The sequence below is a fragment of the Felis catus genome, chromosome X (assembly GCF_018350175.1).
Source record: "Felis catus isolate Fca126 chromosome X, F.catus_Fca126_mat1.0, whole genome shotgun sequence".
NCBI classification, from domain to species: Eukaryota; Metazoa; Chordata; class Mammalia; order Carnivora; family Felidae; genus Felis; species Felis catus.
The window spans coordinates 2,666,720-2,689,278 of record NC_058386.1 but is presented as its reverse complement, the minus strand read 5'-3'; the positions used below and the strand labels follow the sequence as shown (position 1 = coordinate 2,689,278).

Here is a 22,559-nt window from a genome sequence, read left to right as displayed (position 1 = left end):
CGCGAACTCACAAACCGTGAGATCAAGACTTGAGCTGAAATCAAAAGTCAGATGCGTAATGGACTGAGCCACCCAAGCATCCCTACAGGCAATTTCTAATGGGACTGTACTCGAATTGTAAAAAATGCTCTTTTCTAGATTCAAGAAGGTGAAAATCAAAAATTCACATCAGGATTGAAAAAAAAAAAGGGCCTACTTTCTGTATTTATTCAGAATGTATAAAAGGAAAAGAAAAACCAAGCCGAATACAGGTGGGACACACAGAAAAGTCTGAATAAAATACAAAGTATCCTGCTTCATTCCTGTATAAAACAAAGAAACAAACAAACAAAAACACATCTAAAATATAAGGACCCAAAAGGTTTATATAAAAGTGTTAAAGAGGCAATGAATGACCAATCAAAGCCAAACTAGCATAACTATGTGAATATCAGTTAAATAACTTTCAGATAAAAGGGGTTAGGGTTACTGCTACCATACTGATGTAAAATGACATTTTATGTGGCATCTAAATTTGCATGCAACAAGTAACATAGCTACAAAATATGAGGGCAAAAAAACTCTGCATGAAAACACAATCACCCTAGTCAGACTCCCCTTTCTTACCAGGCCAGTTGGAAAAATAGAAAGAGAGAAAAAAAAAAAGCTTGATTAACAAGCTTTATCTAATCGATAAATATAAAACGACAAGTACAATCCTCTGCAAGCAGAGAATTTTTTAAACTGGCTACAAATTAGGTTCCAAAGCAAGCAAGTTTCAATAAACACCGAGGACAAGTATTGTACAAACCATATATTCTAAGAAAAAACTGTATTGATTAGAAACAAATATAAATGTGAATGAATGAATGAAATATTAACCACATAAACACCTGCCTGGAATTTCAAAACACATTGGTAAAATAAAAAAAAAATCACATAAAGACATTAAAATGGAAATGTAAAAATCTATAGAAATGAACAATAATAATTACAGCATTGAAACTTATTTCATGTACTTTGAGAAGAAATCGTGTGTCCTTCGGGAAATAACAAATCAGGCTGAAAATCAGTTACCTTATGCGCAATTTAAGAAGTTGGCAATGATAAAAGAAAGATATCCAGATAAAGAAAAGTTAAGTAACAAACATAAGGACCTAACGTAATAAAACTCAGATAACTTTTGGACTAATATTTACACTGAGAATTTCCAGAGGCTCTGAGATATTATATTCTAAACACACAAGAGAATTATCAAATATATATATTATAATCTCCATATATTATCTCTATATAGTGTATAACATTTAATATGGAATATGTAATCTACCATATATGATAAAAAGATTCAGGACCCCATGCAAACAAGGTTAAATGTCAACAAATGTATCACACAGATTGTGCATATGGGAGGTAAATACTCATTTACTGTGACAATATTTGACTACAATGTACAAAATTCTTAGAATGCTAGATAACGTCTTCAGAAAAAGAGAATGCTTGGCCATACTGGCCTGACGTTTGCTACAAAAGGCAAGCTCCCCATGGATGTAATCAACGGTGAGATTTTTCTAGGGTGTCCCTCACAAGTAACTGAATCGTCACTACCCATAATAAAGGCGAAAACTTTGCTGGACATCACTGCTCCTCGCCTGAAGAGGAGGCTTTATCCCAAGAGACTCTTAAATACGGAGAACAAACTGAGGGTCGATGGGGGTTGGGGGAGAGGGGAAAGTGGGTGATGGGCATTGAGGGGGGCACCTGTTGGGGTGAGCCCTGGGTGTTGTATGGAAGCCAAGTTGACGATAAATTATATTCATAAAAAATAATAAAAAAATTAAAAAGTATAAAAAAATAAAAGAAACTCACCATAAACAAAAGATGAGGGTTTCTCTTATGGGCACCTTCAAATATTTTAAACAAGCATGCTTCGCCTTTTTTTTTTTTTTTTTTCCTTTAAAACACCTGTAATTTGTAACTGTGTGTTTGGCGTGAATCCGGGTTTCTGGAACCCGGCTCCTAAAGCCCTTGGAATTTCCTGTGCTGACAGCCATAAAGGTGTCTTTTGTTAAGTTAATGAGGTGACTGTGGGCAGGGGGCTGGTCGCCACGGCAACCAAGCCTCTGCTCCCTGGGTTGCAATTTTCCGCCCCACCCCCGGCCCTCTGCGGAGGGGGAGGGCCGGAGGTTGACTCTGTGGGCCTCCATCCGGCCTGTTGGGAAACTTCCAGAGACATCCCCAGGGAGGGGGTTCAGAGAGCTTCCTGGCCTGTGGACACACGCAGGTGTGGGGAGAGAGGTGCTCCCGGAGAGGCCACGGGAGTTCTGCCTCCCTTCCCCACACCTGGCCCTGTGCATGACTCCTCTGGCTGGTCCTGAGTCCTGTCCTGTCACCATCAACCGTGGCCCGGTGAGTACCATGTTTCTCTGAGTTCTGCGCCTGCCCCAGCACCTTCAGGCACCCGGGGTGGGGGTCCTGGGGGCTCCACTCCGCACCCAGGGGTGGTAGACACAGCTGCCAGCCTGGATTTGGGATTGGCATCCGAAAGGGGGTGAGTCTTGCAGGGCTGAGCCCTGAAATGTGGGACCAGGCGCGAGCTCTGTGTAGACGTGTCAGAATTGAGTTGAATCCGTGGTGGGGGGGCGAAGAGGCCCCTCCCCACCCTGGAACTGCTGACCTGAATCTCTTACTCTCTCCTGGAGGTGTTGGACTGTTTCCCTACCCCTTCCACATTCTTTTCCCCCAGAGCCCCCCAACTTTGTTGGTTTCTCCCAAGTTCACTTCAAAGAGGGTGGTGGGGAATTGGATTTTAAAATAAAATTTGTTCTTAATGATCAGGAAAAGGCTGCCGTCAGAATTCCACTGAGAAACTGCGCGGATTAGCAGACGGTTCTAGGTGACCAGAGTATCAGTTTGTTCGTTGTTGCTCGTGGCAAAATTACATCTCATTCTGTGCAGCAGTTTCAAAGTTAATAAAGGGACCCACGTGCCCCCAGATTGAAATGGAAAAGGAATAAATGGTGATACATTAGGACTGGCTTGGAGCTCAGATTCAATCTCGGAGCACTTAAACAATTTACTTGAGATTCGATAACTCATTACGGAAAAGAAAATGTTCGAATGCGCTAAGATGTGGAATGAGAAAAAAAAAAGTCAAATTCCTGCATCTCACTCTTGCACAATCTTAATGAGAAACCGTGATGGGCTTTGTATTTATAAATAGACTATGTATGTTAACCTATTTAACGTCTTACCGTTATTATGTTGATACGTATATATAGCATAACATGATGCATATAAACATATTACTATAGGTTCATGTATTGATACGTTGATTAATAGGTTTATGCTTGAGCCCACGCGGAATGGAATTTTGGACCCTACCTTATTCTCTGTATTGTAGAAGTGATTGCAAATAAATTATAAGTAAATTCAGCAAGGGAAACAATCTGTGCATGGATGATGCACAGTTCAGTATTCATATTTGGAAACGTTTGTCATCTGCATGTTTAAATCTAAGACTTAGGGAAGAAACGTAAAAAAAAAAGAAAGATGGTCCAATTTTGGACTTTTACCAGAAATTCATGAAAATCTCACTTTCAGGACTGACCTTTATGTTGACTTGGTGTGTTTTTATTATGGATAGCTGTGTTCCATACTCTCTTTAATGACTTGCGTTGCATGTACCTTGCTCTGTTCGTAACGTTTATCCAAGCACCTCGACTCAGGCAAGGCACTGTGATGATAGAGTCACAGCTTCCGGGAGATCTCTGAGATTTTTATCTTTCTTAACAATTTTGCCCTCTGGTTGCATTTCTTAAAGACCCTTGAGAGGAAGAATTCGGCTCGAGTTAGCATTCTGGAGCTGAGCCATCCCTGGGTCACGGACTGGGTTCAGTTTTCAACCTTATAGCTCAGGATGCCAAAATCTCTAAACTGGTGAACGTCCCTTGGCATTTTGGGCAAATGCCCATGGCAGCACTTTTCATCTTCCCCCGTATTTAAATCTCAGAGAGCCATAATGACTATTAAAACAGGAATCTGGGCACAAAAGAACTACAAAATCGAGGCTAGGCCATCAGGGTATGAATAACAGATGTTAGGAGACATCTATTAACTTTTTAGGTAAGAAATATTATATAGCAGTTGACTGTTAGTATAGAAACAGTCTATAGCTCTAGAGGGGCGCCTGGGTGGCGCAGTCGGTTAAGCGTCCGACTTCAGCCAGGTCACGATCTCGCGGTCTGTGAGTTCGAGCCCCGCATCGGGCTCTGGGCTGATGGCTCAGAGCCTGGAGCCTGTTTCCGATTCTGTGTCTCCCTCTCTCTCTGCCCCTCCCCCGTTCATGCTCTGTCTCTCTCTGTCCCAAAAATAAATAAACGTTAAAAAAAAAAATTAAAAAAAAAGAAACAGTCTATAGCTCTAGAAAAATGGGATGTAGAGACAGAGCACTACATAATTTTGAGAGGTTGGACCAACACGTCAGTATACACAGAAATAATGAAATTACAAACACTGACTTGGGCAATTTTTAAAAAAATATTTTTTATAGTTTATTTGGAGACACAGAGAGTGAGCATGAGTGGCACAGAGGCAGAGAGAGAGGGAGAGACCGAGAACCCCAAGCAGGCTCCACGCTGTCAAGGCAGATCCCGATGCGGGGCTTGAACTCATGAACCATGAGATCATGACCTGACCCAAAGTTGGTCCATTAACCAACTGAGCCACCCAGGAGCCCCATAAAATCCAGTTTTATTTTTGTAGTGAGGTATAACTGACACCCACAATTATGTTAGTTTCAGGTGTACATCATTGTTATTTCTTTATTAAAAATTTTTTTAATGTTTATTTTTGACAGAGAGAGAGAGAGACAGAGCATGAGCAGGGGAGGGGCAGAGAGAGAGGGAGACACAGAATCAGAAGCAGACTCCAGGCTCTGAGCTGTCAGCACAGAGCCTGATGCAGGGCTCAAACTCACAGACCGCAAGATCATGACCTGAGCCAAAGTCATATGCTCAACCGACTGAGCCACCCAGGCGCCCATAGCTTGAGCAATTTTAATGAAATTATTTAGAGTTCTCTAAAATTCATGGATCATCTATGCACAAAATAGGGGGGTTTGTAATGACCTCTTCCGTATGCGTGACTCTCTTCCTCTGCGGTGATGGCTCAGTTTCATGAGATCTCTAAGCAGGATGCTCTGTATTTTTCTCTTAAGTCACCTCTGTAAAAACTCTTCATGGCTTAAAAAAAATTTTTTTTAATGTTTATTTTTGAGAGAGAGAGAGAGAGAGAGAGAGAGAGCGCACGAGCAGGGGAGGGGCAGAGAGAGAGGGAGACACAGAATCCGAAGCAGGCTCCAGGCTCGGAGCTCACGAACCGTGAGATCATGACCTGAGCCAATGTTGGATGGTTAACCGACTGAGCCACCCAGGCACCCCTCTTCATGGCTTTGAAAGAAAGGGTCTGTGTGGGGCTACGATGGTGTATACATGCCATCATACATCTGCCCAAACCCCAAAAGTGCACAACACCAAGAGTGAGCCCTAATGTCTAGTATGGACGCTGGGTGATGATAGAGTGTGGATGCTGTCCTAACAGCCATCTCTGCTGGGACTGTTCATCATGGAGGAGGCTGTGCGTGAGTGCAAGCAGAGGGGTTTGGGGAGTGGGGGAGGGGGGACATCCCTTTACCTTCCCCTCAATTTTGCCATGTACATAAAACTGCTCTGAATAATCAAGTCTGTTGTTTTAAAGATGGAAAATGGGCATTGTGTTCCTGCAAACGACAGACGGAGAGCCAAGTGGATTTTGATCCTTGCACGGAGCAGCCATTTCTGTGTCACTTGAAGTATATACTCAAGTCTAGACCGATACGAGTAGGTTGGGGCTTAGTTACTATTCCAGGAGGCACTGACTCCCAGTCAGCGTGCCTTCACACCAAGACCTATATATAAATATAAACCCTTCTGTGTCTACCAAGAAGTCTTCTCAAAATAGCTACTTCTCAACTCTCAAGACCCCCGCTTGGCACGTGGCTCCCCAGCAGAGACTCTCGCTTTCCTCAGGGTACTGTTTCTGATGCCCCGTTCCTTCTCCTCGTCTCAGGTCCTCATCAAATGCAGCATCTTCCAAGTTTCTCCAGGTTTCTTGCAGAAGGATGCAGGTTTTTGTGCAAACGTATTTCTTTGGTCCTAGTGATGACGTTTGATTAAGGCAACCTTGTCTGTATCACAGAAGGCTCCCCTCCTCCCTTTGTCTCTGTCTCACACAAGTGGATGTTTCCTCCTCTGACATTAGCATAGCCGAGAGGATTCGAGTATGAAGCCAGTGCTCCCCATGTTGGATGATTCTGTCTTCTCTCCTAGACATAGTAAAAGCAGACAGCAGAAGGTAACCTTTCCCCCAACACGGACCCTTTTCCTCTTTGCACGTGATTAAACGTGTGTGTAATGTAGCTATAATGATGCCTGCAAGATTTCTATTCTGTTGATGGAGTTAAACAGCAGACAAATTTGTTCCTAATGGCGTGTTGACTTGGAACCTTGGATGGGCAGTTGACTTTGTGGTTGGGGAGAAGGTTATAAGGATCGCTTACAAATTCAGAATGCCATGAGCCATTCCGAAAAGGGAAAATGGTCCTCATAATGATAATGACCTCCACTTTTATGATATCTTGCATCCAGAAGGATCATAAACGGCCTAACAACACTACTACAAATGAATATGAGGGTCATTTCACATACAACTAAAATGTGTCCGCGGTTTCACAGACCACAGCAAGATCAGTCAACAATTTAGACGGGGAACTGGAGGAAAAACCGTTCAAGGCACAAGTGGCTAGGATGTGCATGAGGTCATTTTACAAGCTGGAGCTGGTCCACAGATTTAAGAGTGAGATTCCCCCCCCCCCAAGTATTTAGGAAACGGAGATGGGGGAAAAAATGTCGTCCTCCAGCAATGAGACCTGAAAATCACAAAAGAACATGAAAATATGAAGTCACATTACACGTAGTGGATGATCTCATTTCAATCTGTAACTAGATTCAATGTATTAACCTTGGTTAATACATTCGTATTCTGTGCCCATCACAGCTGAGTGTGGATGCTGTCCTAACGGCCCTCTCTGCTGGGCGTCTGATGCTTCATTTCGGCTCAGGTCACGACCTCAGGGTTCCTGAGATTGAGCCCTGGGTCAGGCTCTGCACTGACAGTGTGGAGCCTGCGTGGGAGTCTCTCTCTCTCTGCCCTCTCTCCCCTGCTCACGTGCTCTGTCTCTCTCCCTCAAAATAAATAAGTAAAACTTAAAAAAATCAACATTTACCAAACCCCTTATTCTGCAGGAGACCCATGAGATGATCGGAATCAGGCCTAATAAGAGAATTTTGTTTACCTGAACCACTCTGTGTTTATGGGGAAAAAAAAGTCAAATTACCATATTGCTGGCCACTTAAGTCTGCCTGCTGATGGAGAATGTACTACTTTTCTTTTATTAGTCTACTGTCAGTGAGAGGCATACGTTATAAGTTAATGTTTTTGGCATTCTCACATTGCGTATCAGTGTTGGTCATTGGTCATTTTGAATTTTCTTCTTCTGTCGTGATGGCTCTACTCTACATTTACAAACTCAGGTTTTTGAATCCTTGTGATTAAGGACCAGCTCCTGTAATAAAATAAAGTTAATTCTTGGGAAATGTCCAACATGTTCTCCTGTGACCTATCACTTGATTGTACATATATATATATATATATATATATATATATATATATATACACACACACACACACATATATATATGTATATTAAATATATATTAGATAAAATAATTGACAGATATGATAGATTAATGGCTATGATAAATGCATGGATGGTACAATGGACAGATGGATAGATAGATAAATAGATAATTTAACTGTTGCAATGTCTTTGGTTCAGTATATGGAATAAATAAGGGAAAATGTGTGATAGATAGATAGATGATAGATGTAGGGATTGCTGAATGGATGGATAGATAGGATAGATAGACAGATGGATGGATGGATGGATGGATGGATGGATGGATGGATGGATAAATAGATAATTTACCAGTTAGGATTTCTTTGGTTTGGTATATGGAATAAACAAGGGAAAATGTATGTTGAAGCATTTATGTATTTTTTCATGCAGCCAAAAGTCTTATATTGTATGTCTAAGAAGAATCATTCAAATACAGCAAAATTAAGAGTGAAGTTTTCCAAAAAAAAAAGGTGAACTTTTCCTGCCCAAACAAAAGTTGCAATTTCGTGGATTCTGTGGTTAAACCGTGTGTGGGTTACAAGATTCTCGGCATTTTTTTTGAGACGCACTTTTTGATACAAGCTTTACATTTAACTTTATTCCAATATACAGACTCAGAAAATGTATAATTTTAAAGTAGACACAACAAGTAATTCAATTCATGTTGGTGGGTACCTCATGAAGATATACCTATGTCTCTATCTGTATCTATCTATATATCGATAGCTATAGCTATCTATACTGTATCTATCTATCTATCTCTGTATATATGGCAAGGCCAAGGATGTAATAGGGACCGTTACTGCACATGATGTGAGGTACTTATGTGTAATATCTGTTTTAATCGTTCCAACCTTTCCAGCTAGCGGACACGTTCTCAAATCTGCAGAAGAGAGGTGGATGGACTTCAGAATCTCTCAAAGGTGATCAGTGATCGCTTTTTCCTATTTCCATCCCCAAACCGTAGACATTTCCTCCTAAGTATAACAAGTTGTTCCTTTATTGCTTGTGCAGAAGACTTTGTTTCTCTGTTACGATGGTTTGGTTCATGGAGAAGGAACTTTTTCATTAGTAATTAATTCTCTTGTGGAAAACAAATGCACCGTGTATGGGTCGGTCCATATCTGAGCCTTCTGTGCAATGTGTTATCCCCCTAAAAAGGAATAAACGTGAATTATCTTTAAAAAAAGTTAGGGGCGCTTGGGTGGCTCAGTCTGTTAAGCATATGACTCTTGATTTCAGCTCAGGTCATGATCTCACGGTTTGTGAGTTTGAGCCCCACATCGGGCTCTATGCTGACAGTGTGGATTCTGCTTGGGATTCTCTGTCTCCCTCTCTCCCTGCCCCTACCCTGCTCTCTCATAAATAAATAAACTTGGAATTTTATTAAAAAAAAAAAACAAACAACAAAATTAGGGGAGCCTTGCTGGCTCAGTTGGAAGAGGGTATACCCATTACTTAAAAAAAATTACTGAGCTGCAATTTATAGCATATATTTAAAATATGTATTTATAGAGGGGTGCCTGGGTGGTTCAGTCGGTTAAGCGTCCGACTTCAGCCCAGGTCACGATCTCGTGGTCCGTGGGTTCGAGCCCCGCGTCGGGCTCTGGGCTGATGGCTCAGAGCCTGGAGCCTGCTTCCGATTCTGTGTCTCCCTCTCTCCCTGCCCCTCCCCCGTTCATGCTCTGTCTCTCTCTGTCCTAAAAATAAATAAACGTTAAAAAAAAACCTTAAAAAATATATATATTTATAGATACTAAATATATATTCATATATTAAATATATTTATAATTTTATACATTATATCAAATATATAATATTTATATATTTGCATTTTAACATATTTTACATATTTGTAAATATGGGTAATGTATAAGTAAATATAGAAAACATAATATAAATGGAAAATATATATAAGATATATAATATGAATATAACATACATGTGTAAAATGTAATATATAAATGTGTAATAAATATATAAGATGTATTAAAATATGTAATATGTGACATCAAATTAGACAAATACACACTATCAATATATAAAGCTACATATGTAATAACCATAAATATGCAATATATAAGTATATAAAATAAATATAACTTAATATATAAATATAACAAATATACTCTACCATATGATATATACATTTGCATTAAATATTATATAACAAATATCGTCTAGCAATATATAATACATATATAACATAATATGATGTAATAGAATATAAACTATCTCTTTTTTTAAATGTTTATATTATTTATTTTGAGAGAGAGAGAGAGAGAGAGACAGAATCCCAAGGAGCCTCCGTGCTGCCAGCACAGAGCCCGGCACAGGGGCTCAAACTCAGGAACCGTGAGATCATGACCTGGGCTGAAAGTTGAGCATCGGATGCTTAACAGACTGAGCCACCAGGCGCCCCAAACTGTCGCCTTTTATACTATGCCCCTGGCCCACCAGATGGCCAGGTGGCTACTGACGTACCACCAGATGTATCTGTCAGGGTCCAGTCAGGGTGACTCAGACGTCACTGTGTGATAGGGGTTCGATACAGCAGGTGGATAGACAGGTGCTCCAGACTAGGAAGCAGCACCTGAGCCCCTGAGCTGCCGGGGGAGGCTGTGCTCAGCAGGGCTGGGCTAATCTGTGACGGTGGCTCGGGCAGAATTGCAGGGAACACCTTTGCTGCCCTGGCCGGCGCCCCGGAGCGTGTGTGATGGAGTGCTCCAGGAAGCTGCCGGAACTGTCCACTGTTGTGTGGCAGCAAGGACCCCTTTGCTGCCCCCTTCGCGGGACCCCTTTGCTCTCCTCCTAACTCTCAGGTTCCCCCTAGTGCCTTCTTACTGGCCAGTAGTCTAGTAACAGACCAAGAAAGAAGCTGAATGCCAGGCCCGGGCTAGTCCCCCAGCTGAGTCCGAGGTTGGCCGAGGATCATCAGGTAGACCTGTTGGTCATCCTCGTTCCGTGTCAACTCGTTAACCACGTCCTCCAGGGAGATTGCACCTGAGAAGTCAAGAAACCACAGCCCTTCAAAGAGGCTGTGTCCCAGGTTGTGACTCCCTGCAGCAGACAGTTTGGTTGGAGACAAAGTGGAGGAAAAATACAGGAAGCCTGCTGGGCATCGTGCATGAATGGTTTCTTCAACTGTCATCTCACAACTCTTGGTGCTACAGGGATACTGCTCGTCGAGGACAGTGGTGGTTTTCCTGAGAAAACACGCCGAGCAGATCTAACAGGCTGTGCCTCCAAACCTTCTCTCGTTGCCCCTGTAGGGAGCCCTGGCCTCCCCCTGTCTCCCCACCGCAGATACTCACATGAACACTTGCCTCAGACATCCTCTAGGCTTTGCATCATTTCAGATAATTTCAGTTGGTGGGGATCTGGAAAACCATGACCGTTTCTTTACCATGCTTTGCATTTTTCCCCCATTAATGTCTTGCTTCTCACTGCAGGAAAACAAGAGAAATTAGCAAATGTATAAGATGAGACTTTGGGGGCAATGTGATAGGGAAGTGGCTTTATTATTTTGGAGGGCTGTGAACAGAAATCCTGGAGGTCCTGGGGAATTTCTCAAATCCTGATGTTAAAGGTGGGGAAACAGTATAAAGAGACTTTGCAAGATGGGGATAAGTGTATTCCTTTTGTGGAAGAAACGGACAGTGGATTTTGCAGTCCCTTCTGCTACACCGTTTTGCAGTCGATTTGTGTTAATACTACTCTGGCCCAACACCTTTCCAGACTGAGCCTCGGTGGTGATGAGTTACAGTGTGAAGGATGCATGTCCCCACCCAGCCACGTCCCCATCTACCCACACGGATCTTGGAGAGATGCTTTCCATAGTCCAATGTTGAACGCGGGGAACATTCGGTTTGTTTTCGTCAGAAATGTGGCTTTGCTCCAAAGTTACATTTTATAAGGAGGTGTTTCTTTTCCGGAATTTAGTGGGAAAACTGAGTGTGGTCTGTCTTCGTCACGATAAAACATCTCAGAAGTACCTGTTAAAAATTTTAACTTCAGGTTGAGATTTTTCTGAATTGAGGGTCAATATTTCCATAAAATGTAGGGCCATGTTTTATGAAACTTTGCTAAAAGGAGAAGTAAACACTCATTCAAAGCATGAAAAAGCCACTTGGTGAAAAGATGCCCTCCCTCCCCTAAATTGTGCGTAAAAATATTGTGTGACATGGAGATCATGTTCCCTTTCATTTCATTCCCTTTAGTAACCTAGAAATAACAGTGGGTAATATGGCGGTCGTCAAAACCTTATGTGTCTACAGGGACCAAAAAATAAAGGATTTCTTCTTTGTCTTTCTTTTTTTTAAAATTTTTTTTCAACGTTTTTTATTTATTTTTGGGACAGAGAGACAGAGCATGAACGGGGGAGGGGCAGAGAGAGAGGGAGACACAGAATCCGAAACAGGCTCCAGGCTCTGAGCCATCAGCCCAGAGCCCGACGCGGGGCTCAAACTCACGGACCGCGAGATCGTGACCTGGCTGAAGTCGGACGCTTAACCGACTGCGCCACCCAGGCGCCCCAGTGTTTTAATTCTTAATAGGGCATCCTCAACATTAGGGTTCTTCTTTTTAACTGCAGGTAGTGTGGTTTGGTCCAATTTCATTAATTTGACATAAGGCACCAAGTCTTACCAACTGTTGCATTTGCACAGTTAGTACAAATGTCAACACAGTGGAAAAGGCAAATGAAGTAGTGTTGTTATGAAAATAATTTTTTTTCAACGTTTATTTATTTTTGGGACAGAGAGAGACAGAGCATGAACGGGGGAGGGGCAGAGAGAGAGGGAGACACAGAATCGGAAACAGGCTCCAGGCTCTGAGCCATCAGCCCAGAGCCTGACGCGGGGCTCGAACTCACGGACCGCGAGATCGTGACCCGGCTGAAGTCGGACGCTTAACCGACTGCGCCACCCAGGCGCCCCTCTTCTTTGTCTTTCTGACGAAGAGAGTGCATTAGAAACCTCCAGGAGGTGGGCTCCATTGGGTGAATGCACTTCTGTGGATGAGTAACGATTGGCCAGATTCTTCTTATAACTAAGGTGTATCCCAAATGGGGTGTGTTAGGTGAATCTCACTGCTGTGCATGCTAATATGAGCGCTCACAGAAATCATTCTCCTGGGGAGATGCCTTGAATCATCCTGGGCTCATAACACATGTCGACCAAGGTCCCTGATTTCAAGATTGTTGACCTACTGCTGTGTTCAGACCTGGGCAAACTGAGAGCTCCTGATTCCTGCGAAAGTCAGCAAATAACCAAGGAAGGGAGGAATTAAGTCTCCTTCGGGGACTGGAGGTGGGGCAGAACAAAACTCAGGAAACATCATTCCAATTGGTTTTGGATTTAGAAGGCAGACGTGGTTTCGGATCAGACTACAGATGCTCTGTGCAGCCACATAACGTGGCTTATGTTGGACAAGCGTAGAAAGACGATGTTCGATACTTGAATAAACCGACTCTCGGTTTCTTAACGGTGGGGATATAAGGCTTACGATGCAATCCTTTCTGGCATCTACACTTCTCTCTTGTCTTGCCATTTGGGTGGCCATCAGGAGGAGGAATTATGAGCCATGCTAATATGATCCAGGCGGTGCCGTTGATTTAACGTTCTATGGTTTCAAAATATCTCGTGCACGTTTATTCAGTTTTTACTCCATCTCTGTCTGCCACATTTCGTTTCTGTTCTTGTATTCATTCATTCATTCATTCATTCATTCATTCATTTGATATCTGAACTTGTTGCTGAGCTGTGACTGCGTTGTCTCATTGTCTGTCTGAACCTTAAATTCAGGAAGTCACGACACATCCCATGATCATGAACGCATTCATCTAAAACCTACTCATAAAACTTTTGGGGCTTGATAACTTGTATTAATGATAGTCTGTTTTATTAGGACTGTCTGGTAAACCTGCATTCGATTCTTTTTTGTTTGTTTGTTTTTTTAATGTTTTATTTATTTTTGAGACAGAGAGAGACAAAGCATGAGCAGGGGAGGGTCAGAGAGAGAGGGCGACACAGAATCTGAAGCAGGCTCCAGGCTCTGAGCTGTCAGCACAGAGCCCGACGCGGGGCTCGAACTCACAAACTGCGAGATCATGACCTAGCCGAAGTGGGACGCTTAACCGGCTGAGCCACCCAGGCGCCCCCGCATGACCACACCTTCCAGCATACCGGTCTTCAAGTACTTTTGATGTGGACCGCGTTATCGGATAAATAAATAGATGCTTAACACTTAACCGACTCCCACATGCAGAAAACAAAAAGCTATGTGTATCATCAACTTTTTGATTTCCTCTTGCGAAATACAAATCACAATAACGCAAAGGAGGGATGTCCCAAAGGCACAGCAAACGAAAGACCACATTCAGTAAAGGGGCCAAAACCCAAGGGAGAGTCCTGAATTTTCTCTCCTGTCTAAACAGCCGTATGGGAAAGGAAACGTCACGGTTACAGGTGTTTGGAATGGGGGTTAAAGCAAGAAATGAGGAGACTCCCACACTTCCCAAGGACAGCCTGGCATTTGGTGAGATTTCTTCACGTTCTTCCGTTTCTCGCCTAGCAGCTGCTCTGCTGAGCCCTGAAAATACGAGAGGCAGGAACTAGCCATTCCCATCCTGGAAGTACCCGGGGACCGAATATATTCCTGTCATCTCTGCGTGAATTCAGGCAAATCACAACTGTTTTTGCCATGAGACAATGGTGATCACTGTAGAATAAAGGCGAGGAGACATTTGCCACATGATCATAGAAATCATTCAAAGTTCAAAGAGCTGGGAGGAGAATACTTAACCACACAGTGTCAGAATATTTGCGTGTGGGGAAGAGAAAACATTTCAATAGATTTTCATTCTCAGTACTCTTTGGTAAGATCTATATAATTTAATTTAAAATATCAGCCCACTGGGGTGCCTGGGTGCCTCAGTTGGTTAAGCATCCTACTCTTGATTTCGGCTCAGGGCACAATCTCACAGTTCCTGGGTTCGAGCCACATGTCAGGCTCTGTGCTGACAGCCCGGAGCCTGCTTGGGATTCTGTGTGTGTGTGTGTGTGTGTGTGTGTGTGTGTGTGTGTGTGTGTCTGCCCCTCCCCAATTGCTCGCTGTCTCTCAAAATAAATGAATAATCAATAAAAAGTTAAAATATCCGCCCAGTATTGGTGCAACAACAGAAAACATGGGTCACCAGAAAGATAAACAAATCTCAGAAATTTCTCGTAGCCTACGAGCACAACAGAATCTGGCCATGTTGATTTGGACAAGGACACGGGGTAGTGGGATCTTGCCTTCACCCCTCTTCCTCCCACATTGATCTCTGTACAAACCATGCTACAGTTATTGAAACTAAGAAATTAACTTTGGCACAAGATTGCAAAGTACACACATAATTCAAATGCCATTTCCTTTTATGTATTTGTTTTTCCCAGTCCAGGATCCATTCTGGAATCCCACATTACATCTTGGCCACGGCGGCTGACTGTCCTCCTGCATGGGGAAGGCCCTACATCTTTCCTGATCTTTCGTGACCTGAACACTTGAAGAATCACGGTAAGTGTTTTGTTGAATATCTCTCAATCCGCACCTGTCTGATGTTTTGTGGGAAGGATGCACTCCTCAAACCGAAGAAGCTTCGGTTTGAGAAAGTGGGAGGAAATGGGACGACCCACTAACAACAGCACTAAATTAGAACCCATAGGGTTACTTGAAAATCAGTGAAGTTCCTGCAGCTATCGGCTGTAATTTCATGACTAAATGGGTAACAAGAGAGACCCCTACCTTAGAGAAGAATTTCTGATACCTCTGGAAGGAATGAGGCCAATATAAAGTCCGAACTAGCCAAGGAAAGGACAATGTTTTCATGGTCTCCAACCATCTCCCACAGATACGTAGTAATTACAAAGGGATAAATGATAACTTTAGAGAGGCAATGCCCCACAGACCATAATTAATCTGGTAACGAGATGCCCTGACCATGTCTCAGCGTCACAGAAACATTCTTAGCATCACAGGAGTACTTTTAACCCGCCATGGGCGTGTAGCTATTCACAACACACGTCTTCGGGAATCCAAACTGGGTCACATATGCTGTAACACACCCCATTATTCCAGCCTGGCTGCATAACCTAAAGAGATTCTCATGTATTTGCACCAGAGGGATAAAAAAAAATGGCATTGCATCATCATGAGCGCGCTGATCGAACAAAGAACGAAAGCCATCCAGATGCTCACCGAGAGCAGAAGGTGTAATGTCTGGAGGAAAGAGTTGCCCAAATGGCTCCACCGTATATCATTTGCGTAGAGTACGCAAAGTGTAGAGAAATGTGTGGATCTACACGTTTGTTCTAAAAATCTAACGTCATGTGTGGGAGGAATCCCAGCATATGCGTGGTTTTGGTTGACCTTCGAGCAGGGGTGTCCTGTCCAATGCCTGGACTCTCGCCAGCGGTACCTTGCTTTCCCAGACCGTGAAAGTCTCCCTGTTCTGTAAACTCAATTTCCCTCACCGTGAATTGGGAACACCTTTGTCCAGACCTGTGTCTGACCCCGTAAACATCCCCTGTGCTTTCTGTTCTGCCTCCTGGACTTTGCACCCCCGTCCGCAGGCCTTCTTGTTGCTGTTGGTATTTTCCTTTTGTTTTGATATTAGGTCGATTCTTCCCTTGTGTAGAGATGATCTGTCTATGGCAGGAAATCCTACTCAGTGTCTCCCTTCCTTCTTCGTTTGCCGTCAGTGATGTAGACACAGTCGTGTGTCGCATTTTTCCTTGAAGTGTTGTGCGTGTGCAACTGTTTGATACTTTCTGTCCTCAGAAGAAAAAAAACAAAACAAAACCATGTGCTAGGTTGCCTGGTATATTTATCTCTTGAACCACATTGGAAGCAACCAGCCTTCCCCTGCCCAGCTGTCGATCTAGAAAGTGATCGTTTTATGCGCGTTTTCCTGTGGGCGGGGCACATACATGGCAGCCCTGACTGTCTTAGAAATAATTCCCGTTGTCTGCTGTCTTGGTAGGTGTTTGTTCTTTCCACCAAGTTGCATCTAAATGTGGCTTCCATTTGCTCTGTCATCAAATATTTATTGAGTTTCTACGACCGTCCGGTTGTTAGACAATCAGATCAGATTGTGCACCCCTGGAGGAGAATTGGAGGTCGACCCCATCACCAACTGGTGTGGAAACTCTGTCCTTCCCTCCTTGGCCAGGACAGAGCTGTATGTCAACGGGATCATAACGGCGTGCAAATGCAGCCGAACAGGGGTGTGACCTGGTCGTGCAATGCGTAAGTCCGGTGGAAAGTTCACTTAAAGCAAGTGGCTTAGATCTGAGCTCCAAGGGGGGTGTTCCTCCTATGATCAGTTGAAACATAGACATGAATCAACACTTGCAACGCCTTTTGAGGTGATAGACGGGCAACAGGGAGAAGGTAGAACATGGCACCCCGGGTCCGTTTGTCCAAAAGTTCACTTGCAAATAAAGGGTCTCTACCAGTGCCCATTGCTTACCCCTCTCCTCCATTGGCAGCCTGTCCTTAGAGGGAGGCAGGAGGTAGGTCAGCAAAGACCAAATGCATTCAGTCGTGGCAATGAAATTGAGTGCATACGTGTGGCCTCACACCCTCAAGACCTGGGGCCTCCATTGGACGGGAAAGGTCACATACAGGTGTTTGAATTACCCACTGTCTTTCAGCCTTCCCAGCAGATCTGTCAGCAGCTTGCTGCTGGGGCGTTTTTAGAAAAATGCCACCTCCAGGAAATATCTCTATTTTATTGTGGATTTAATTTACATTGTTTTTTTTTTTTTTTTTAAATTAATGTTTTTGAGAGAGAGAGACAGACAGAGTGAGAGCAGAGGAGGGGCAGAGAGAGAGGGAGACACAGAATCCGAAGCAGGCTCCAGGCTCCGACCCGTCCGCACAGAGCCTGACGTGGGGCTGGAACCCACGAACTGTGATATTGTGACCTGAGCCGAAGTTGGACGTTTAACCGACTGAGTCACCCAGGCGCCCCACATTTAGTTTACATTCTTTTTTTTATTTATTTATTTTTTCAACGTTTATTTATTTTTTGGGACAGAGAGAGAGCATGAACGGGGGAGGGGCAGAGAGAGAGGGAGACACAGAATCGGAAACAGGCTCCAGGCTCCGAGCCATCAGCCCAGAGCCTGACGTGGGGCTTGAACTCCCGGACCGCGAGATCGTGACCTGGCTGAAGTCAGACGCTTAACCGACTGCGCCACCCAGGCGCCCCTTAGTTTACATTCTTGAGAACTATGGTTTTAATTATCTTCTCATACCTGGATACACAGACACATCTCTGACATCAGTGCCACAGTAAACGATGAGACCTGCATTGTGTCTAGCTTGTTTATTTTCATACAGTTTTAAAAACTATTTACATCTTTCCAAGATGTAAATCTCTTGGAAAGATCTATCTCTGGCCTCACAGAAGGAATCATTATCTTTTTTTTTTTAAGTTTATTCATTTTTGAGAGACAGAGCATGAGCAGGGGAGGGGCAGAGAGAGAGGGAGACACAGAATCCGAAGCAGGTTCCAGGCTCCGAGCTGTCAGCACAGAGCCCGACGTGGGGTTCGAACCTACAAGCCGTGAGATCATGACCTGAGCCGAAGTCAGACACTTAACTGACTGAGCCACCCAGGCGCCCCAGAAGGAATCATTATCCTAAGTTCGACCAACCCAGCACTTAAAAAAAATCCTTCTTTTGTTTTTTTTCGGTTTTTGTTTTTTAAAGTAATGTCCACGGACCAACGTGGGGCTCAAACTCATGACCCTAGGTTCAGGAGTTGCACGCTCCACGGACTGAGCCAGCCAGGTGCCCCAACACAGCATTTTTTTAAATAATTCTCCTAAATGTAAGCATATCTATAATAACTTTAGGAAATTATGCAATTTAAAAATCTATAAATAATATATGATACCATGCATTCACTTCTCTCACGTTGTTATTTTGTTTTGAGAAATATTCCTATGATTTCATGTACATGCAGTTTACATTTTTTTTTAATTTTTTTTTTTAATTTTTTTTTCAACGTTTATTTATTTTTTGGGGGGACAGAGAGAGACAGAGCATGAACGGGGGAGGGGCAGAGAGAGAGGGAGACACAGAATCGGAAACAGGCTCCAGGCTCTGAGCCATCAGCCCAGAGCCCGACGCGGGGCTCGAACTCACGCGAGATCACGCGAGATCTCGCGAGATCATGACCTGAGCCGAAGTCGGAGGCTCAACCCACTGAGCCACCCAGGCGCCCCTAAGACTTTGTTTTAATGTGTATTTGTTTTTGAGGGAAACAGAGAGCAAGCACGAGCAGGGGAGGGGCAGAGAGAGAGGGAGACACAGAATCGGAAACAGGCTCCAGGCTCCGAGCCATCAGCCCAGAGCCTGACGCGGGGCTCGAACTCACGGACCGCAAGATCGTGACCTGGCTGAAGTCGGACGCTCAACCGACTGCGCCACCCAGGCGCCCCGCAGTTTACATTTTTGAAACAGGCATTCAGTGGTGTATGTTATGGGAGTAGGTCACACAACATAACTTTCTTCTATTCACGGGCATTTTGGTCCTTTTCAGGTTTTTTTTTATGTTTGTGGGTTCTCTTTTCTTTCTTTCTTTCTTTTTAATATTTATTTATTTCTGGGAGAGAGAGAAAGAGAGAGACAGAACACGAGTTGGGGAGGGGCAGAGAGAGAGGGAGACCCAGAATCTGAAGCAGGCTCCAGGCTCTGAGCTGTCAGCCCGGAGCCCCACGCGAGGCTCGAACCCATGAACGGTGAGATCATGACCTGGGCTGAAGTTGGATGAGTCACACGGGCGCCCACATTTATTTTATTTCTTTCATGCAATGCTAGAGCACACATCCTGTCTCACTCCTAGCACACATACACGAGGTAGTCCCAAGGAATACATTAAAGCAGGTGCACAGGATTCAGCCTTTTCACTGATTTCAACCTCATAGGTAGAGACAGTTTTCTCTTTCAGTTGTTACAAATGCACACTCCCATCGGAAGTGCCTGGGGATCCTTACCTCCCCACCGGTCTTGCCTTTATCAAGTGTTCCGACACGTCAGTACTTGACAAAGCGAGGTTCACAATCGAATGCACTTTTAGGTTGCAATTTTGAAATGTAGCACTACTTTGAGGATCTTGTCGTTTATTTCATCAATCTTCATAGGAACGAAAACCCCTCAGCCTATTCATATATTTTGCCTGATTTTCACGGAGCCACCTGTGTTTGCTATAAAGTACAGACTTGTGTGTTCAGGTCGTATGTACCAGCCTGTGGCATTATGGATGTTGCAAATAGATTAGCAAAAGGTGCAATTTGTTACATTGTGTGTATGTTGACTTGTTGAAACAAATCGATGTATCGTTGATGTTCAGTTTTATTTATCACTTATTTTTTTAAATGTTTCTTTACTTGAAAGAGAGCGACCGGGCAGGGGAGGGGCAGAGAGAGAGGGAGAGACAGAGGATCCAAAGCAGGCTCTTTGCTGTCAGACGCGGGGCTCGAACTCACGAACGGTGAGATCATGACCTGAGCTGAAGTCGGATGCTTAACGGAGTGAGCCACCCAGGCGCCCCGACCTTCAGGTTTAAAATGTATGCATAGCGAGGCGCCTGGCTGGCTCAGTGGGTTAAGCATCCGACTGTTAATTTCCGCTCAGGTCATGATCTCCAAATTTGGTGAGATTGAGCCTCGCATCGGGCTCTGCACTGACAGCACAGAGCCTGCTTGGGATGCTCTCTCCCTCTCTCTCTGCCCCTCCCCTGCTCTCTCTGACAAAATAAATAAAACCTGAGAAAAATAAAATGAAGTACGTATGGCATAAACAGCTCCACACGCCCGTGGAAAATCTTGCAGATGTAATAATGCACCAGCAACACAGTGCAGAAACGGGTCCTCCCTGTGGCCATGAAAATCATCATCAGTGCTGCCCCTGTCATCTGTCTGTCACCGCCCACCCCACACAAGAAGTTTTCCCCTGCCTTCGTTTTCATTTTCTTCCCTTTATCCACTGCTGGACCGGACGTGTTTCCACGTCCTCCTGGTTTTCGCTCCCGATCACGTGTGGTTCGCTTAGCAGTGCACCTGTCTCTCTAACTCCTCTCCTCTCTTCCAGCCTATTTGCACTAACGGGACACTCGCTCTCTTTTCTCGCCCCGCACCTGCCCGACTTCTGCGCCGTCGTTGTTAGGACTGGGACCCCCACGTCCCTGCTGGCGTTCCCTTAAGGGCGGTCTCCAGCTTCCGCAGGCTCCAGGGGTTTGCATGGACATCTCTGGAGACATCTGCTGACCACAGATGTGCTCTCCTAATGTTCACATTAGGAGCATGTCCAGATCTAGCTTGGGTATTTGGTGATACCTTCTAGGATATTTTTGTTGTTGTTAATTTTTTCAAGGTCATTTATTTTGAGAGAGAGAGAGAGAGCATGAGCAAGACAAGGCAGAGAGAGAGAGGCTGAGGGAGAATTCCAAGCAGGCTTCACGCTCAGCCCGATGGGCTCAAACCCACGAACTGGGAGATCGTGACAAGAGCTGAAATCAGATCAGATGCTTAACCGACTGAGCGACCCAGGGGCCCCTTCTTGGGCAGTTCTTAGCTCTTCCCTATAGAGTGACTTGAGCATTTGCACAGTAAGGTTGTTCCACTTACTCAACTTCCCGTGGCTGATGGCTCCTACCGGATGTGTTCCGCAGCCCACGTTGATCGTGGTCACTGACCACGCACACCTTCCAATCCTCAGTGGCCGAGAGGTCTAAAAACCCTGTGGGTTTGGACACCACCCCCACTGTGACAGTGAACTTCCTTGCTTAGAAAGATGTGCAAAGTTATAGTTCCTTCCAGAAGGTGAATGATGCTACTGTCTTAAACTGATTTGACACAAAATGGAAGGAAATTCAGCGCGGTCCGAGGAAACCCCATCAGGTTATAATTTATCAACAGTGCTATTTGTAATTTTTATATTTTTCGAACTGAAGACTCATTTATTTATTTATTTTTTAATGGCTACCTTTGGCTTTTCAGGAAGCAATGAATCCCGCTGTTTGAGATGAGCAGATGGCAGGGGGCGGGTTATCTCAGTCTAGGAGAGCAAGTTATGTTCAGATAAAGATTGTCACAATTATTCTTCTCACTGAGCACTCTTCAGCACTCAAAGTGTCAGTGGAAACAAACGTTTGTGGAGAGTGAATTCTCGCCATGCTATTGTAACAGGAAGTGTCCCTGGATTCTGTGACACTAATACTTCTTATTTAATCATAAGTTTCTGCTTCCACTAGTGGGGTCTCTGATCTTAATAATTTTAGGGGCCTTCAAGGACCCTGTGACTGGACTTCTTTAGGCAGCTGGTCAAAATTAGATAATTGTAGACAGATATCAGTATAGAGAGATGATAGCAAGATAGATATGACAGATGCTAGGTGGATACCAGTGTAGATAGATGACAGAAAGATACGTAGATAAGACAAGTGACATCTACATAGATATGATATGATAGGTGATAGGTAGATAGACAGATATAGGGATGCACGGACATAGTTAGGACTGATGATGGATAGATAGATAGATAGATAGATAGATAGATAGATAGATAGATAGAAATGATGGTTGGGTGGATGGATAGATAAGACCAATGATAGATAGATGATAGATAGATAGATAGATAGATAGATAGATAGATAGATAGATACATACATACATAGATATGATGGATGGTTGGATGGATGGATAGATAAGACCAATGATAGATAGATAGATACATAGATAAGACCAATGAT

The 22,559-nt window shown here is 43.8% G+C and overlaps 1 long non-coding RNA gene across 4 annotated transcripts in view; it reads left to right on the top strand.

The window, feature by feature from the left end:
- The first annotated feature begins 2,111 nt into the window (after positions 1–2,111).
- LOC123383337 overlaps positions 2,112–22,559 on the top strand; it is a 275,231-nt gene continuing 254,783 nt past the window's right edge. For 2 of the 4 annotated variants that reach the window (XR_006592928.1, XR_006592929.1), the window contains exons 1-2: positions 2,113–2,388; positions 15,193–15,313. This is a non-coding gene — a long non-coding RNA (uncharacterized LOC123383337). Of the gene's footprint in view, positions 2,389–15,192; positions 15,314–22,559 lie in introns of all 4 variants that reach the window. The other 2 variants (XR_006592927.1, XR_006592930.1) reach the window with 2 other exon arrangements.